Here is a 5,720-nt window from a genome sequence, read left to right as displayed (position 1 = left end):
AAGTAGCGAATACGCGACGGTGTAAAACCCTTTTCTTCGATTCACCGACACCACTTTTCCTCCACTGATCGCTGACTCTATGCCAATGAAGTAAAACGAATGCTTTTCCTATTCTTTTAAATAGATTTGTCGATGTATTTTATATATCAAATATATCAAAATATGCAAATAAAGTATACGTGATATGGAAATGTAATATGCGAATAGGTGTAAATATAAATCGGTAAGAAACTTTTCTTACAAAATTTTCCTCTGATAATTACCTTCGTTTTACATATTTCATAAAAGTAACTAAAAATATGGTAAGCGTTCAAACAGCGCATAGTGGCTGAAAAGTGGCTGAAAAGTGGCTGAAAAGTGGCTGAAAAGTGGTACAAATTATTTTGTCGAAATTAGGCGCGAGCGTTGTTTGTCTGGTCTGGTAGGTTCGCGCGAGTCCCACTACTCCTACGCACAGGGACGGGCAAATTCTAGCGTCTTTGTAAAGTATCTACTACAAGCATTAATTATTAAACGAATGTGTTATTTAAATGCGTCGTTTAAGAGTGCATCGTAATTGTTTATTAGCTTCGTGCAAATTATAGGAAATAGATTTAGCTTGTTGGCTCTTACGGCGATGATGTCACCGATAAATAAAGTAAAACATCAAGCTTTATTTTAGCGTTGTAATTCTTTGGTAAAATACTTGTTTAACCTAACCTAATGTGCCGTAATATAAGAAAGGTTTTATAAGTTTTGAATAATTATTAAATAGTTATGAAACGTAATAATAACTAAAATAAGGTTTTATAAGAAAGATTTCTTTTCATTTAGCCACGAATCTTCTCTATCTTCTATATCTCGTTTAAATAATTCCAACAGCGTTTGAGCGTAGGTGACCGTTTATTTCAAAATGTTAGAATTTGAATTTGTTGGAAACTGCCATATAATGTAAATGAAGATGAACAATTTCGTAGCTGAAAAATTTCGTTAAAAATTTTTATAGGCGTAGCATTCGTGACTTTTAGATATAATTATATGTTATTACGTGTATAGAAAAATTGTTCGTGTAGCAATGTGTTTTCTTCGACGGAATACGTTCCTGTCTGTGCTCTGCGTATGTATTTTTTTTCTTTCGCCCACGGTGCCGCGCAGTCCCTAGTATCCACGTCTACCTTAAGAATCGTTATTTATGGTAATAACGTAGTACGAGAAACGCAACCGATACCGCTTTTATACGTATATACGTGTAACACGGAGAATTAGCTTACGATTGAATATTTCATAACGATATCGGCGCGATATCCAATTAATCCTTTGCTAGATATAATTTTTCTACTTGCTACCGTATACTACACTAATTTATAAGTGAAATAATCATTTTGAGATGTTTAACTATAGTTTTCGTTTTATCGGAGAATTTAACAAGCATGTGAGAACGCGAAGAGAACAATTTTTTAATCCGTTGGAAAGAGAGAGTCGATTAATCGTAGCTTTGCTTTGACAGAACGGTTATTATTTCAATCGATAACCAAAGATCGAACGATGAAACGAGAGCGATCGAACGACTAATTTAACCACTTTAATAAGAGAAGTTGCGTTTAGGAGATATCGCAAACCTGTTTGCTTATTATTAATTTAATATTTGTTAGTTTGTCTCATTATCGGATTTCATTAACCAATATTTGATATTATATCGGAGACGCAAGGTACTAGGATACCACGTAATCACACTTTTCCCGTTATACGTTAATTAATAATTGCCAATCCTAAACCATAAACATACGTATATGTGTGTATCAAAGAATCATTATAAAAGAATATTAATAATAGCGTGAGCAATCTTGTATCTTGAAATCGTTTAAGAATTATTCGAATGAGTATGTGTATATATAAATAGAAGAATGCGGGATAACAAGTCCATAGTGACGAAACAGAACGAACCTGTTGGTGATGTCATACTCATGATTCCTGTTTAACCGCTAAGGTAGAATCCGTATGATGTATGTTTGATATTGGTATCCGATTGTTCTCCAAACCACGTATCTTTCAGAGACTAAACATCGATTAATTGCCTCCATTAATTATCCAGGTTTATCTCGGACATATATCTTCGAACGGTGTTACACTAAAGAACGAAAGTGTTAAGTAGCGAGGAAAAATTAAATCGAAATTTGCATTTACTTTTCATATTTTGGCGCTGTAATATAATTAACATTATCATGTGTATGTAGTTTCCAACGTACCCAATATTCAAGATTATATGAAATTTTATCCAACTTTTTGCTAATTTAAAGCTAGTTCTTTTACAATACTTAGTATCTTTTAGTTTATATATATATATATATATATTGAGAATTATAAAATATGTTAAGAATATGTAAAAAATGTACAATGTACATACATACGTACATATTAAAATAATTAAAACGAGCGATGAATCTACTACAGAAACGTGATAAAGGAAGATTCCTTCATATTCTTTAGATGGTAAAGCTTTATCAACAGATTCGTTATTTTATTCTTAATAAAGTGCAAAAGTAAGTTTACAGAGTGTGCAGTGGTTTTCCCATAAAAAAAGCATAAAATCGGCGATTCCGAATTTCTTCTGAAATTAGAAAAAAAGTTCTTTGTTACGTAGAAATAATCGACATATATTTGATCTTTATTCTGTTCCATCTTTGTGTTAGTTCTTTGATTGCGATTGTCCAAGATATATTTTAGATAGAGTATCGCACACGAGTGTATGTATTCTTATGTGGTAGTCAACGGTGATGGCCATCGTTCTGTATCTTATATGCATGCGTTTTAACTACCGGTGAGTCAATAGTTTTAACATCTAATATCAATGTATGTATAGTTCATCAGTTGTAGGAATAAAAGGAAGCGATAATATCAACACAATCGTGAAATAAAGTTTCGCAATTTTTTAATCGAATTTCTGTTATGTTGTACATGTAACGATGAATCTCATAAACTATTCAATGTGTCGATATTGGAAATATTAAATATATCTTATTATACTCTAAATACTATGATACCTCCAAAAATAATTTAAAACAATTTAAAATTATTTAAAACAATTTACAAAAATACAAGAATGTGTTTATTAACTTATTTCGATTAATTATCATCGCGAAACAATCTTCATCCTGCGATGAAATTTCTTTACTAGAAATTTTCATTTCTTTCCCGGAAACAAATCCAATCTTTTACCGATCAATATTTTATCACATGATATTTTTAATATAGTCGCAACTGTATATGCAAATAAGATATCTGCAAAAACCAAATACATACGTACATACTCGCACATACACGATAAAAAAGTAAATAATTTTATAAATTTCATTGAAGCACTACTAATTTCTGAATCAATGCCCTTTCTCTCAGTCTTTTAAACGGATCTAAATTTCTAATACAGTTACGAGAGACAACCTGTCCTCTCTCTTGATACGTATGCGTCTTTCGCATTGCATGTCTGTGTTTGGCTCCTTTGTGTGGGTGTGACACGGAACACGGTTACAAACGAATGAATATTGTGCACACGCGCAAAATAAGTACATATATGCATGTAGATAGTTTTCTCTGCTCGGGGCTCGCAATAAGGGTAGAAACGTAGAGGGCGAACGCAGCGCTGGTGGAAGGTTGCTCTGAAAAGTGGGGAGCGTACCAGGGGCTGGAGGTGGAAAAGAAGGAACGATTGGTAAAGTTCTGTTGATACAAGTGCTAACACGGCATGACTGATAGTGTGCGTGTGTCTCTCCAGTAACTCTTACTCGCGAAGAGGAGAGCCTGGGCAAATATATGTAGCGAAGTGCTAAGAAAAAGAGGGGAAAAAGGTGTGGTTGTCACTGTCACTATACTGTATAAACACACGCCACGATCAACGACCATTTCGATTTTGCGTGCATAATTCCAGCGGACGTCGCAATATGGCTGATCAGGTCGAAGCAAGCTGTGAATGTGTGTGTGTGCGTGTGTGCGTGTGTGCGTGTATACATTCTTGATGCTTACATATCGTACCCGTAGCGATCCCGAATTTATCGTTAACGATGTTATTTCATTTATGACAATGGCTCTTACTGAAAATCATCAAGCAATTGATTACTCGTTTACCCTCGTGATTCATTGGAATAAGATACTGAAATTAAGAGCGATAGGAAACTGATACTAAAATCCTAATTTCTTTATAAGATGAAACCGTAGAAAGACTGACTATCCTCCAATATCGTATATATATCGATATATCGTAGAAATTAACATTTTAGACAACTTTTTCCTATAGGTACAAATGCTGTACAGGCATGGTTTTCGAAATATTGGCGAAATACTGCCGGTACCACTACAGCGAACTGTCTCTGTAGTTGTGCGCCTATGACATCGTATACGTATAGCGCTATTGGCTGCGGCCGCCGTGCGGCGGCCGGATGAAATAGCTCCTAACTCGAATCTAATTCTTATTTTTTGTTTATAGTTTACATAACTTTTTGGACCAGGTGTCACTTTATTCGGTTACCGTGGGGTGACCGGCAACCAATATCAACGAATACATTGCCATAGACGCAAAGCTATAAGCAGAGTACTCTGTAGTGGTACCGGTAGTTTTTCGCCAATATCTTGGAAACCAAGCGAGTTCAACCCTTATACGCATAGGAAATAGTTGTTTAAAATATCGATTTCTACAACATGTCCAAAAATTATGGAAATCATATTCTGTCTATAACGTTAGTCTGTCATATTTTGAAGTGAAATTCTTTTAAGGGCTTTTGATTTAGTTCGACACTGATAATAAAATTTAATTTTAGATAGAAATTTTTAATTTTCATGATTGTTATTTCTATCCGATATGATATTTTTAAAGGCTCTTTATTTCGATGATTAATAATTCTTAATTTTGTTGGTTGTTACTTTTTGTTAATTAGAGAGCATTGATATATTGAAGAATACTTGATATTTCCCTCCCCCCTCCCCCCTCCCCCTCCTTAAGATACTAAATAATCGATATACGTAGTATATGTTACTACTTAACTAATTATTTAAGTATCATTCAAATTTTTGTCGTATGGTAAAAAGTACAAATAATATATACAATGAATAGGTTGCTTTTTGTTTTATCTTTAAGGATTTGATAACAAGTAATTTGTAAATTAATAAAAATTTAGTTAATTTGCGCAGTACATATAAAAAGAAAGGATCCAATCGATATTACAGAAATATCAATCGAAATCTTTAATACGAAAGTTCAAATGATAGATGATTACGATTATTCCTTTGCAACGTTAGCTTTACCGATTCAGCCGCATGAATTTATACGTCTGCTTATTTTGTGCCTAAAAGATCAGTTTCAGATTTAATTGTTTATCGGTAGATTGAAATTTCTCGTTTTTCTTTCATGCATTAATATTACAAATTCAGGTAATAGTATTTATATTCGTATTATGAAGTTATTCTGTTAATATTTGCTTATATTATCGATAAGCGATTCAATAAAGTGTCGTTAGTCAATTTCCTTAGATCTGTATTTAATGACGTACAAATAAATTTAATAATCTTGTTACAAGCCAGTAACGAAACGGTATATTTAAGCATTAAGAATATATCGTGTTGTAGCTTACCTCCATTAAAGTAACTTTCATTAAAATAAGGATATAATACGATGTACTCGATAATATCTTGTTATATGAAATTTAATAAAACAACGATATGTACAATTCTTTAGAAATTTAAAGCCTTTATGC

This window comes from Bombus bifarius, unplaced genomic scaffold, assembly GCF_011952205.1.
Source record: "Bombus bifarius isolate JDL3187 unplaced genomic scaffold, Bbif_JDL3187 scf7180000008334, whole genome shotgun sequence".
NCBI classification, from domain to species: domain Eukaryota; kingdom Metazoa; phylum Arthropoda; class Insecta; order Hymenoptera; family Apidae; genus Bombus; species Bombus bifarius.
Note: the sequence above shows the minus strand (reverse complement) of the source record.